This window comes from Lissotriton vulgaris, chromosome 1_1, assembly GCF_964263255.1.
Source record: "Lissotriton vulgaris chromosome 1_1, aLisVul1.2, whole genome shotgun sequence".
NCBI lineage: Eukaryota > Metazoa > Chordata > Amphibia > Caudata > Salamandridae > Lissotriton > Lissotriton vulgaris.
Window position 1 is genome coordinate 188,567,720 of NC_141685.1, and position 14,866 is coordinate 188,582,585.

General features: G+C 49.5%; 1 protein-coding gene across 1 annotated transcript in view; it reads right to left on the reverse strand.

The window, feature by feature from the left end:
- Positions 1-14,866, reverse strand: part of LOC147738136 (uncharacterized) — a 67,228-nt gene that overhangs the window by 21,753 nt on the left and 30,609 nt on the right. Inside the window, exon 2 of the mRNA XM_086925035.1 lies at positions 3,870-3,920. The gene's annotated coding sequence lies outside the window, so the exon portion shown is untranslated. The remainder of the gene's footprint in view (positions 1-3,869; positions 3,921-14,866) is intronic.

Sequence of the window (14,866 nt, forward strand, 5' to 3'; positions counted from 1 at the left end):
TGACAGGGATTTATCGAGCCACACCCCAAGACTCTTGATGTTGTCCTTGGGTGTTGGGGGGTGCCGAGACAGGGTGGCCACAGGGAATTGAAGGAGCTAGGATTCGCGGGACCTAGAAGCATCAGCTACGTCTTGTCCCCGTTTAGCTTGAGTGATGAGGAAGACATCCAGCTTTTTACTTCCTCAAGGCATTTACAGAGTCCCCCGCTCATGGGGATGTTGGCCTCATGCGCCAGTGAGACCACCAGCTGGGTGTCGTCCGCATAGGAGATGATCTTAACTCCATACGGACGAACAACCTCAGCCAGTGGCCTCATATAAATGTTAAATAGCGCCGGGCTTAAAGCAGAGCCTTGTGGGACTCCGCACCTTAAAGGTCTGCTGGTAGATACTGATTCACCGTCGAAAACCTGAAAGGATCTGTCTTTCAGGAAGGACCCGAACCATAGCCAAGCCTGGTGCTTGACGCCTACATTAGACAGACGGTTAAGCAGGATGTCGTGGCTGACCGTGTCAAAGGCCGCGCTGAGGTCAAGGAGGATCACTGCCACTGATCCTCCTTGGTCCAAGATTTTTCTGGATTCTTCGGTGACCTTGAAGAGGGCGGTCTCGGTTCCGTGCTTGGGTCGGAAGCCTGTCTGGGTGGGGTCTAGCAGTTGGTTGGTTTCTAGGAAGGTGACCAGAAGGCTGTTGATGTATTTCTCCAACACCTTGCTCAGCCAGGGAAGCAGGGAGATTGGCCGATAGTTGCTGAAGTCTAATGGGTCCAAACTTTGTTTCTTCAGCAGTGCTTTAACCATGGCCCTTTTCCATCCAGGCGGGACCGTGCCGGAGGAGATAGAGGCATTCAGGAGGTCCATTATGATGGGCAGGGTGACCTGAGATGCCGACATTATAATGTCTGGTGGGGCTGGGTCGTTGGGGGAGCCAGATTTGACTTTCCGGGCTACAGTTTCCAGAGATGCCAGATCTAGAAGGGGGAAGTGAGCTAGTGTAGTGGGGGTCTGTGGGGTAGGGTTTGCCAAGACTGAGTTAGTCGAGGCTGGGGCGGAGGTGGCCAGGGGGGGGAAAGGAGGCGTAGATTTTGTCAATTTTTTGATGGAAAAATGCTGCCACATTGTTGCAGTGCTCTGTGGATGTGGTAACAGGTAAGCTGGGTGGTAGCTTGGTGAGATTTTTTACTATTAGGAAAATCTCCCTAGGTTTTGATTTGGCTGACATGATTTTGTTAGAAAAATTTGCCGCTTGAGTGGCTTTGATTTCTTCTTTGTACTCTTTAAGTAGCGTTCGATTTTGGGTTTTTTCTATTGGAGAGAAGTCCAGACGCCATTTCCTTTCAGCTTTCCTGCATAGGCGTTTCTTTGCCCTAAGGGCCTCCGAGTACCATGGTGCCGATTTATGGGAACGTTTTAGAGTGGTTTTTCTTTTGGGGAGAGTGTTGTCAAGGGATTGGGTGATCCAGTCTTCATAGGTCTGGTTAGCTGGGCATGGATCCTTGTTATGTAGAGGAGGGTTGCTAGCGAGTTTGCTCATCCATTTGTCGACTGGAAGGCGGGACCAGGCTCTGGCTATTCGTACTGTGGGTTTAGTGGTTGGGGGTTTGAGTGTGGTCCAGGTGAAGGGGACTAGTAAATGGTCAGTCCATGGAAGGGGGATTGATGGGCTAGATGTAAGATCTGCACAATTGCTGAACACAGGGTCCAGCAAATGGCCTTTGACGTGAGTGGGGGACCTAACGATTTGAGTTAGCTGCAGCGCTGCTAGGTCATTTATCATCATGGTAGCTATGTGATCGGTTGTGGAGTCAAAGTGGCAGTTAAGATCCCCTAACAGGGTGAAGTTCGAGGAAATGCTGACTCGTTCCGCCACAATCGAGGCGAGAAGGTTGTGGAATTGTTTGGGAGGGCCTGGAGGGCGGTAAATTAGAGTACCTGTGAAGCAGGTGTTAGGGGAGAGTTCGAAGCAGAAGGCTAGGCTCTCGCAGTCAGGTATGGTCTCCGGAATAACTCGACAGAGGAATTGGTCTTTGTAAATAATAGCTAGACCTCCTCTTCTGCCCTCAGGGCGGTCCAGCCGAGTGATTTGGAAGCCAGGAGGGAGAGCTGTGATTACCGCGGGGTCCGAATCTGTGGCCTGCCTTGTTTCTGTTAGGAAAACAATGTCTGGCATACGTTCTTCCAGCAATAATGCAAACTCTGCCCTGTGTTTGGGCAGGGATCTGCAGTTGAGCAAGAACATGCGGTACTCATGTAAATGGTCTGGCGCCGGCTTAGGTTTCAGGGTTGATTGGCAGGAGGGTCAGGTATGTGGGATGTTTTCTGCATGAAACTGGGACTGAAGGCAGTCCCTGCCGGTGGGTCTTAATCCCATGAGAGTTTCTGAGCTGTAATGTCTGAGTTTTGTAGCCGGGGATGTAGGGGGGTAGCCCTAGGCCCGGTCTCGGCACAGACGAGCTTGCCTTATGCGTGCCTTCGGTGCGCATTCGTCGCGCCCGCTGCGCTCGTCCGCTGCGCTTCCGGTACATGCACATGTTTTGAAGGGAGGGGATAGGTGGAGGCGTGGCCTCTAGTGGGAGTGTCCCAATCAGGGCGAGGGGAGATAATTAGGCAGGAAATGCAGCGATTTCGCCTTTACCAGCGCTCGTTTTCAGCGTGGAAAGGTGCCTGCACACAAAGGACGTGTCCCAGGAGGGGTGAGTGAGTTAAAATTCAAGTGCCAAAAAATACAGTATTTAAGTTTTAAAAACAGTGAATAATTCAATCTCCTTCTACTCCCGGCTGCGCCTCAGGAGGGTCCAAGTTATCTGACTCTCTTGTAGTTCAGCGCGTTTTTATAGCTAGGACTAAGGGGGCGTGGCCTCTAGTGGGTGTGTCCCAATCAGGACGAGGGGAGATAATTAGGCAGGAAATGCGTCGATTTCGCCCTTACCAGCGCTCGTTTTCAGCGTGGAAAGGTGCCTGCACACAAAGGATGTGTCCCAGGAGGGGTGAGTGAGTTAAAATTCAAGTGCCAAAAAATACAGTATTTAAGTTTTAAAAACAGTGAATAATTCAATCTCCTTCTACTCCCGGCTGCGCCTCAGGAGGGTCCAAGTTATTATTCAAGCACAAAGAAATGCCATTCCTAATGTGTACGTCATTTTAAAGACAGTGCCAGGAAAATGTATGGCCACTGTTGTTCTTCTGCCGGTTCAAAGACTATCTCCATAAATGTGTCAGGAAATAAAATTCCATGAGAAATCCCACTTGTTGGCAGGGTGCTGCCTGCCACTATATTGCAGGTTACTTCCAACATAATCTGATTTATACATACATACTCCAGGGTGCTGCCAGCTATAGGTTCTGCACACAGCAGTCTTGAGCCACTCAGGAAGTAGGTAAGCTCTTCATTTCATTTTAAGCCCTTAGGTGACAGTCACAACCTGATAGACTCAGAGAACTTAATCCGCGCTCGAACTTCGCCGAGCAGATAGACGTAGCCCATCATAGTCTGTGTTGAGTGCTGGGTGATGCCTGGCATCAAATTATCGTTGGTGGGAAGGTGAAGCTCTTATAAGAGCTACTACAAGAAGAGCAGAGAAACAGGAGCACAGATCGCCACAGAGTGACAACTGCCCAGAAGCTGAAGAAAGAACTCTGAAACAGCAAACCTCCTACACCCTGGAGATTCTCCAGGGTAAGCAAATGATGGTAATGAAATGCAAACTGCAGCATTAACGTCACACACTACAACATCTTTCCCTTTAAACCAAAGGTAACAGCCTACAAGAAAAAAATAAACAAAAAGCAACAAAACTAGAAAATGCATTTCCAAATGCTGCAAAAGAGAAACAGTTAATACAAATGAAAAAGATTAAACTTTGTTGGTACCTTAGTAATGTGCTTACTGCTGGGCTTTACTCCATCTGCAGCATAAACGCTCTGAAAGGAGAAATTACTGCTGTGAGTCTCAGAGTCTTCAGTATTACTGGTCTCAGTCACGAAGACTGTGGTGTCGGAAGATAACTTTCTCTTATTTGGCTTTACAGTTCCACCAGTCACGCCATTGCTTTTAGCATACACGCTATTGTCAGCAGCATTATAACTTCAGGCAGACCAGCAATGCGGATCTCACCACTCACATTGGGTGAATATTCAACAAGTACGGTCTCGCCTTATCAAGTAGAACAAAAGAATCGGGTCTCACAATCATACCCAGAGCCACAGCTAGCTCTGCCGCCACTTGAGCACACCCAAACACCTCAGCACTTAAGCACCAGCTCCAGGAGAGACCATCTGTGAAGTCTTTGTTAACTGGCACCACTCCTGGGTCAGCACAAGAAGCATCATGGACAGCGTCTAACACAGCTGCCACAAACATTCAAGAAAATCCAAATCCGCGTCACCCAAACTACCCAAAAATGGCTTTCTAGATAAGCATCCAGCCCTGTAGTTTCTGCCTTTGTGCTCTAATTTGATGCCAAAGTTGTAATTTTAAAAACAGTCTTAGTTACTTTACAGGGGCCTGATTGACACCATTAAGGGTTCAACCCAAAGGGCTGTGGTCTCCTAACAGTCCAGATATACAATTATTTTACTGCCATAATTTCAGAACAAGCATTTGCAATGCAATAGGTCTCGCATTATGAAATTTTGAGCTATTGGTCTTGTAAATGACCATTTTTTTAAATTTATGTGTTGGTTTTGAAAATAGCGAAATTAATAGCTTTGTCATTTACAATGCCAATAGTTATAACTTTCGCAAATGTGACACCTATAGCATTTGTAATGCAACATGTTTTGTATTTACGTGACTTAGATGTATTGATATTACAAATAACAATGGCTTTTAATTTTTTTTAAATAATTAATACTTGAATAAAAGTGATTGTAATTTATAATGGCAATAGCTTAAACTTTTGTAAATAACTTTTGTGAAGATTATGTTCAGTGTATTTTATTGTGATGAAAATCCAAGAACAGAAGTGAAATATTAACATCTTTTTGTGACATTTGTAATAAAGCTTGAAACATTGAGAGAACATATTTGAACCAGTTGTTGTTGAATGGTTGCACAGATTGATGCTGTGGTGGTGCTGAGTGATGCAGTGGTGGTGCTGAGTGATGCTGTGGTGGTGCTGAGTTATGCTGTGGTGGTGCAGAGTTGTGCTGTGGTGGTACTGAGTGATAATGTGGTGGTGCTCAGTGGTGCTGTGGTGATGCTGTGGTGGTGTTCAGTGGTGCTGTGGTGGTGCTGAGTGGTGATATGGTGGTGCTGTAGTGGTGCTGTAGTGGTGCTGTGGTGGTGGTGTGATGGTGCTGTGGTGGTGCTGAGTGGTGTTGTGGTGGTGCTGTGGTGGTGCTGAGTGGTGCTGTGGTGGTGCTGTGGTGGTGCTGCGGTGGTGCTGAGTGGTGCTGAGTGATAATGTGGTGGTACTGAGTGATAATGTGGTGGTGCTGTGGTGGTGCTGTGGTGATGCTGTGGTGGTGCTGTGGTGATGCTGTGGTGGTGCTGTGGTGATGCTGAGTGGTGATATGGTGGTGCTGAGTGGTGCTATGGTGGTGCTGAGTGGTGCTGTGGTGGTGCTGAGTGGTGCTGTGGTGGCGCTGTGGTGGCGCTGTGGTGGCGCTGTGGTGGCGCTGTGGTGGCGCTGTGGTGGTGCTGGGGTGGTGTTGAGTGGTGCTGTGGTGGTGATGCTGAGTTGTGCTGTGGTAGTGCTGTGGAGTGATGCTATGGTGGTGTTGAGTGGTGCTGAGTGGTGCTGTGGTGGTGCTGAGTGGTGCTGAGTGGTGCTGCGTGGTGCAATTCTAGCCAAAACAGCCACAACAACTTTAAACTGTTTAAAGACTCTTTACCATGAAAGCCTCGGTCCCAACAGTAGCGTATACATTTTGTCCTACTAATACATGAAAGGACATGTAACAAGTTGCATTATAGCAGAACATTACGAAGAACGACAAATGTAACAATGCATGGGTTCTGGTGGCGGCTGCGTCGTACTGGCTTTTCTGGTGTACAGGTAACTGCGTAGGGGTGAGAGTGAATACGCGCTGCAGTCCCCTGGCTGAGAGGCTGGGTAGCTGGCGTGAGGTCGTCGTGCGCAGTGAAGTGAAGCCTCTGACCAGAGCTCCTGTTAGGGTGCGGGAGCAGGACACTGTTCACAGTCTCAGTCAGGGCAGCTGCATTGTGCAAGACAAATATAACAAACAAAGATGAAATAAATCAGAAGACAGCCCGTAGCCGTACGCGCTGTGGCGTGAGGTCGTCGCGTGCAGTGAAGTGAAGCCTCTGACCAGAGCTCCCGGTAGTGTAAAGAGAATCAAAGAATCAACCGGTAGGGTGCGGGAGCGGGACACTGTTCACAGTCTCAGTCAGGACAGCCGCATTGTGCAAGACAAATGTAACAAACAAAGGTGAAATAAAATGCCATCTTTCGGTATTGGTGCGGCGCGCACGTTTCTTTCTTTGTTATGCTCGGCTTCAAAACGCTAACACTAAAGGGCACCAGAGACCTGGGCTGCAGCAGGGAAATACACCAGTAACCGGTTGCTGCAGAAGTGAACTCTTAACTTATACGAGAGAAAGGCACTCAGAAAATAAGCATTGGCGCCGCGCGGCTGTAAAAGTGACGCCGCGCGGCAATAAAATAAAAAGCTCTTGGCATTGCTGTGGGGGGGGCGGGAGCGCATTGGCAGGGGAGCAGCAGCCTTTGATGTGCGAGCGAGTGGGAGGGAACACCATATGGGGTGTGATTAAGAATGAGCTCAAGCTCGCGCTGGGGAAGCGTCGCGCTTGAGTAACTCACATGCATTGGGGACAATCCTCGCTGGTTTCAAGAACTGTTTTGCCCACTATAATCTCGCTGAACAACGCATGCGCGTTGGTTCAGCGAGACCTAAAAACTGGCTGGATGTGGCAGTCTTGACTTGGTAGTACGCCCACGTAGGAGGAATGTATACCATAGCATAGCGCCCAACAGATGCAGACGCAATTTTTCCAAGGAATACCTCAAATAAATCCATTTACAGAGTGATTTATGTAACACCTACTGAATGCATATGGACTATTTATCTTACAAATTTTAAATAGCGCGAACGCGAGCCGAAGGTGTCAGAGCGTTTTACATGAGGACCAGTTGCATTACATAAATGAAATTCACCGCAGGTGTGAGTGAGTTTCACTGGTGGAACCAGCTTGTGGTCCTCGGGCTGTAGTCGAGTCAAACAAGCCACAGAAGGAAATTCCAGGTGACTACAGCCGAGGAGCGCTAGAGGCAGCGACTAATGGTGGCTGTCACAGACTCCCGGTCACCTCCACGAGTCTCACAACTGTACATTTGCCAAATATATAACACGTGTGTGCACTGTTGTAAAACGTAGTTGCGCTGTGCAGTACTGTCCCAATGCATGATCTCGCCTCAGCTTGATATATATATATATATATATATATATATATATATATATATATATATATATATATATATATATATATATATATATATATAGGCGTGTGATTGTGACTTTAGGGCGGAGCTGTAGACTATGGAACTGGGGACCCAGGTTCGAGTCTCGGTGTAGGAAAAACAGCCTGTGAGTCTGTGCATAGTCACTTAATACTGTACCTAAACATAAAAAAGGTTGTGTCCTTGTGTAATTAATGTAACTGGTGCTCGTCTAACGCGCTCTGAACTATATATAACTGCAAAAAAAAAAAAAAGGGAAAGAAAGGTCCATTTTACAGGGACCGAGACGATTGTGAATTGGGCTTGTATGTTTTTTACACTGCCTATATTTTGCTCTTGTAAATGAACATTTTCCATGAGCTCCTCCACCGGACAAATTCCATTGCGGTTTTGCTGCATAGCAGGATGCGCCTCGCCCTCCCTGAAAGTACAAAGGAGGCAGGGGGTCTTTGAGGAGTGAACCCTCCCTGGGCTAGTTCAGACAGGCAGACTAGGGCTGGGCGCATAAACTCTGATGACCCATGAAAGTGATACTGGCGGGAGGCTGGCGCGCTGCCGTGTGGCTGCTGAAAGTCTGATGTGAATGATAATAGCATTGACATGATAATGTCAATTTTAACAATGCCATCAACATGCATTCCTAGAGCAAACATTACGTTGCCCATCGCCTAGAGAACACCAGCATGGGCCGAGCCTCCGTGAACAAAGGTCGTGACAAAAATACAAGCACACTTTATTAGGAGTTATGCATATGCAGGTAGCATTAGACAACGAACGTACCTTGGTGAACCTTCGTGAGATGCTTCAGGTGGAACTGCCTAAAGATAGTTTACATTTTCAGAGTTACATCGCTGTGGTCTTTTAGGTTATCTTCTTATGCTCTATGCGGGACATCAAAGCGCTGTATGGTGGCTGTGCACTTTCCACTAGCAGGAGTGAATAATTAGGGGGGGGCAGGAGAAATGCGAGACATGGCCTGGCGGCCGTGAAAGTGAAAGTACGGCCGGCAGTGGGCAGCAACAGCAGGGGTGAATAATTAGGGGGGGGAGGAGAAATGCCTGAGGCCTAGCGCACGCTGGGGGAAGCTTCAGATGCCTGTGGGAGGGAGGCTGATGGCTTTGATGTGGACGCGTGTTCCGCCCCAGTACCCCACACGAACTGTAGAAAATCCGTGCGATGGTTTCAGACCTTGGTTTGGCCTCTATTCTCTCATCCTATTATCACTTGCGTGATTAATAGGATGAGACCTAAAAACTACTGAACAGATTTACACCAAATCACAAAAAGCACAATTTGCGCACCATAGTCTAGCTTCCTGCTGAACATAAGGCGATTCCATTCAGCAGTTTATACAGAAGTCTATGGAAAATACATGGGGATTTTGCATTTTGGGACCCCCCCTTTTTTCTCGGCCTTCGCCTGATGGATCATCCCCCAACTTTCTATGCAAAAACTAATAAAACAAGCATTTGCAATGCAATAGGTCTCACATTAGGAAAGTGTGAGCTATTGGGACTGTAAACGGCACATTTTTTTTTTAATTAAAGCTTTATTTATCATTTACCAAATAATAAAACAATGACGTATCTCTAGTTACATATCGTAGCGGGTAAATATTGTCAGAAGAGGAGAGCGTGCGTACATAACACATATTAATGCATAGTGTGTTGCTCAGGCAGCTGATAGACAGTGAGCGTTATCATTGGAATAACATGCGGGACACATGGCTCAGCATGGAAAGATGGAAAACAAAAGCGGCATAACAAGGGCATACACAACCACATTGATATTACAGCCTGCATGTGATAACATATCAGTTAGTCCCCATGAAGAAAGGCCTCAAGGGACTATAAAAGGGACAAATAAAATACAAATGCAATGATTGCACAACACTTCAGCCAACCCCCCCCCAGGAACTATGGCTTTCTAGCTTAGACTGGCGGTCAGCAGTGATCTTGGCAATGTAGGAGCGGTAAGGTTCCCAGATATCAATAGGTCGGGACGGAGTGGGGACTTGTGTAGAATACTCCACGCAGTTAATATTGCAAAAAGCCATGCTCCTGAACTATGACCTCAGCCTCGGAGGTCGTGTATCACACCAGAGTAATGCAATTTCCTTCTTTGCCAGCAGGAATCTCAGTGCTGCAAGTTTTCGAACAGTGCGTGGGAAGTTGGAAACATAGCCCAGCATCGCAATTTCTGGGGTGGGGACCAGGTTCATGCATAAAATGTCACTGAAATTGCGGTGTACCTGAGTCCAATAATCATGCAAAAGGGGACAGGTCCAAGAGAGGTGGGCGAAATCGGCAAAGGGGGCCCTGCACTTGGGGCAGGGGTGGGGACGACTAGGGTCTATTCTATGTGAACGTGCTGGAGTGTGATATAGCCTGCGGAGAAATTTGAAATGGATGAGTTTGTATCTAATGTTCAGGGAAATTTCTCTCATAGCTCTGCAGCACTGTTCCCGTTGAATGTCAGAGATGGGTTGTCCCAGATCCCCCTCCCACGCGGCGCGAACTTTAGCGTCTAAGGTGGGGATTGAGACACTGCACACTTTGTATAATTTGGAAACCAGGTGTGCTCCCGATTGGTGTTGGATGAGGAGCGTAAGCGGGGGCGGGCAGATTCAGGAGCCAGTGGAAATATAGGGAACGAAGCCCGCAACATGGATCGTAATCTAGTCAAAACAAAGGAGTCCATGAACAAGCGTTCAATGAAACGAGGGTCCTCAGATGTAGAAAAAGCATGGCCCTCAGGAAAGAAGGTCACCAATGGTGTGAAGGTGAAATTTAGCCAATGTGTGTTTAACTACTAATTCTCTGGTGATCAGAAACCAAAAAGCATTGGGCAAAGGAAGGGCCGGTGAATACAATTGGTCCAGGACAAGAAGTCTGCGCAGCCTATCCCAGGACCAGCAGGTTGATGAGACAGTCTGAATGTCCAGCGGGTCTCGTGGTAAGCCCTTAGGAAGAACAGTAGAGAGAAGTCCAGGAAGGACCAAATCCGCTTCAGGTTTCAGATACAGAATGCGAGCATCTGGGTGAAACCAAGAGTACGCGTATGAGCATTGTGCAATTAAAAAATAAAGATAAAAATCAGGAACACCGAATCCGCCTCGCTCATATGGGAGAGTCAAAACCCGCCAGGTGACACGTGGATCTTTGTCTCCCCAGACTAAGCGCAACAGCAAAGAGCGCAATTGGGGAAAAAAACCTTGGTGACGGGTATCGGGATATTATTAAAAAGATATAAAAAGCGAGGAAGTACAACCATTTTAATTATGGCAATTCGCCCAGTCATAGATAGGGGGAGACAAATCCACCTCTCAATCTGGCTCTCAAGTAGACCAACCACGGTACCATAATTTAATATAATGATGGCAGCGATATCCAGATGGATATGGACCCCCAAATATTTGACAGAATCGCGACTCCATTCAAGAGGGAATGAACAATTCCATGCGGTAGTGCTAGGGTTGAGCGGAAAAATCACCGATTTGTGCCAATTGATGCGATGACCAGAGAATTTGCCAAAGTGAGAAATTTCCAAAATAAGAGGTTCAAGATTAATGTGAGGCATTCTGACATATAAGATCGTATTGTCCGCATACAGAGAAATCAAGAGAGGACCAGTACGGAACTGGAGCCCCCAGTGTAGATGCTTTTCTTGAAAATGGCAGACCAGAGGATCCATCGCCAGAATGAAGAGTAGTGGTGATAAGGGGCATCCCTGACGTGTGCCTCCCGATAAGGAAAATTGCTCGGTGATGGTGCCATTAAGGCGCAGCCTGGCCGTAAGTGCAGTATATAATAGTGACACCATGGAGACGAAACATTCTGGCATGCCCATGCGTCTCATTATGGACAGGAAGAAGTGCCACTCCAAGAAGTCAAACGCTTTCTCAGCGTCAAGAAGGATCGCGGTGGCCGGTGTGGATGGGTCTATTCGATGTAAAACAGCAAACAGGGCCCTCAGGTTCAAAGAAGTGGAGCGATATGGAACAAAACCAGACTGTGCCGGGGATATGGTAGCTTCCATCAGCAATGAGAGCCGAATGGCGATAACCTTAGCCAGAATCTTGTAGTCAGGGTTTAATAAAGAGAGACGTCTATATGAGCTGCATATTGTGGCGTCCCTGCCTGGCTTGGGAAGAAGAATAATGATCACCTCTCTGAACGTGGGAGGCAGGCAGCCCGTTTCAAGTGCATCGGCATATACTTCCACTAATTGCGGGACTAAAGCCTCTTTGTAGGTCTTGTAAAACTCGGCAGAAAAGCTGTCTAGGCCTGGCGCTGAGGAACCCCTTAACGCTCTAGACCTCCGCTTCCTGGAGGGTATTTAGGCTGCGAGGAGGCCGGCGTGTTTGCGGTAGGAGTCGGTGGCAGCTACTCCCCGCTGGGCGCCGAGCCTTGCACATTTTGAAAGCATTTCGTTTCAGAGGCATTTTATATAGTTTTTGGAGAATTTAGTTCTGTGTACTCGAGCTGTAGCTCGAATTTTAATAGTCAATTTTAAATCACTGAAGTGACTGTATGTGTTTTAGTATCACCCTGACAACTTGAGCACTTACTCGCACTCACCAGGGACTTTCATCAATCACCTGAGGGCTGTTCTCGCTCTGTTTGAAGGCAACCGGCACTCCAGCCAATCGCGGTTGTGGAGGGCGGGACAGGGGCGGCACCTTACGGAGCGTCGAGCGGTTAGCGCTCTAGACCTCCGCTTCCTGGAGGGTATTTAGCCACTCGTCGGCCCCAGCGCGCATCGATGGCGCGCAGGGTAGGCGCCTCTGACTGCGCCAAAGAAGAGCCTAAGACCAGCCCGTCTGTGCCCGTCCGTGCCAGGCTGGGTCACGGGGCAGGAAACGCTGCTACAGGTATGATCTCTGCGGATCAGCTAAGGGCTCTTCGCCCTAGAAGCAACGGGAAATGTTCTGTCTTAAAACCTTCCCTAACGGGTACACAAGCATGTCCCCACTGTGATTTTACCTTATCTAATGTTCAGCCCCATCCAGAGGTTACACGTATTCGCAAGTTACCTACTCAATCCTCTGATCAAAACCCCTGTGTTTTCACTTTTTAGACCGTTAATTGTAGATCTTTACCCCAGCACAAATCAGATATTTTCCATCTCTTAGCCGAGGAAAAACCATGTGCGGTGTTTTTAACGGAGACCTGGCTGCATGAAAGTGCAGGTCCCGATGTAGCCGCCGCCTTGCCCTCTACCTATGCCATTGCTAGAGTAGATAGAGTGAGACATGTTGGAGGTGATATTGCCGTGATTTTCAACAGGGAGTTTAAATGTGACCTTGAATTGGTTAATATTCCTGGATGCGAAGCAGCATTTTTTAAAAGTTCACTAAACCCAAATTTTATGTTCTCTGGTTTTTTAATTTATCGCCCACCTGGAAATAGTAATGCTTGGGCTGCGAACTTGGCTAACTTCATTTCGCCTTATTTTCTTAACGCCCAAAACCTAACTATACTGGGTGATTTAAATCTCCACTTGGAGGACAAGTCAAATAGTATAGCTATGAACCTCCTGGAGGATTTTACTGCTCTGAATATGACACTGCGAAATGAGGGCACTACTCACAAAGCAGGACATTTGTTGGACCCCATTATATCAAACATACAGGAGTTAAAATTGCTTAAAACTGACCCCATTGGGGCGTGGCCAAGATGGCGGGCTGAGAGGTCGCACTTGCCGAGAGCTCCCGGACCCCTGAATTCCCGCACCGCTTGTAACCGCTGATTCCCCCCCGGATCACGCGGCGACTGAGCCTGGTGCCCACGGTGGAGGTGTGGAACGACTACTGAGCCCGGTTTGCGCCGTCGGGGGTGAGATCCTGACCGGTGAAGCCCGGGTCGGGGCCCGCTGCATGGCCCGTGTGCGAGCCGAAAGCCGCGAGTCTCCCGACCCTCGGAGCGTGACGGAGCGCCCAGCCGCCTGTGTGTGAAGCCCGCAGCGGCGCATGAACTGTCGGAGTGGGAGTCAGCAGCGGCTTCGCGAACGGCTCGGAGTTGTCCGACGGCGGTTGTACGGAGCGGAGCAGAGCGGAGGTGAAGAGCGGAGGCGGAGTCGACATCGCCTCACTACGCCAGCCCGTGGATTGAAGAGGCCCGCTGGGAGAGGCCGCTCCGGCCGGTTGTCTGAGCGGAGCAGAGGAACGGGGCTCCCGGGGCAGATCTCCCCCTGAGGCTACGGGCCCCGGCGACCATCGCACCGTGACTTTGCCCACTGGCCGGATTTTTGGGTCCCGGATCAGAGACGGAGAGGGGTTCTCCATCTTGGGCGTTGGCCCCTCGACATCACAGAGCGGCCATTTTGTGGTCTCCGGCCGGGCAGCTCGGCCTTCCTGGTGCTCTTTGTGTGGCGCTGCCCCCGGCTGGCATATAGCTACTTTCTTTGCCCTCAACGTCCTCTACTCAGCTGCGATGTTGAACGCGAGAGGACAGTGACGGGGCGACCGAACCTTGCCGGACATGCTGGGTCGCGGCGCCCTACGCAGCGGTGGAACCCAACCCGCCACGACCTCCCCGGCCCCGACCAGAGGAGCAGATGGCGGAGAACCCCCGGTGACGAGATCATTTCTTGAATCGCTCTTTAGCTCCCTTCGGGAGGACTTTCAAACGCTCAAGCGTGAGGTGGCCGGGGAGGTCCGCGAAGTAAGGAGAGAGATGGACTCCCTGGGGGAACGTGTGAACACAGTGGAGGAAGCGGGTCACTCCAGGGATGAGGAGATCACCCATCTGCAGCAGGAGGTCCTGCGACTGCGGGAGCAGCAGATTGAGCTACAGGCCCACGCCGAGGACCTTGAAAATCGGTCCAGGCGGAACAACATACGGGTCCGCGGTGTGCCGTCCGGTGAGGAGGGTGAGGAGGGTGAGGACGTGACTGCATATCTGGTGGCCCTCTTTCGTGCGATCCTGGGAGAGTCGGAGGACTTTCGGATCCGCATAGACCGAGCACATCGGGTGGGCCGCCCCCGCAGAGCTACGGCGCCCGCCCCGGACATTCTGGCCTTCCTCCCGAACTTTCCCTTGAAGGAGCGGATCCTCCGAGAAGCACGAGGGCAGCAATCTTTCCGATTCCGGGACCACCCTGTGACCCTGTTTCAGGACTTATCTACAGTCACGCTGCAGAAGAGGAAATCATTCAAGATCGCCACTGACTTCCTCCGGGAGCAAGGGACACAGTACTCTTGGGGGCACCCCTTCCGTCTGATATTTCGATGGAACGGTGTTTTGCATCAGCTTCGGTCCCTCCAGGATGTCTGCGCGGTGTTGGGCCTCACAGCATCGGATACAGATACCCCGGCTCCGCGGCGGAGGCGAAGCACTCGTGACGGATGGCAGCAAGCTGGAGGGGGGACCTCTCCTCCGTCGGAGCGTCCGGGCTCGCCCATAATCAGGGCGGACATGGCGG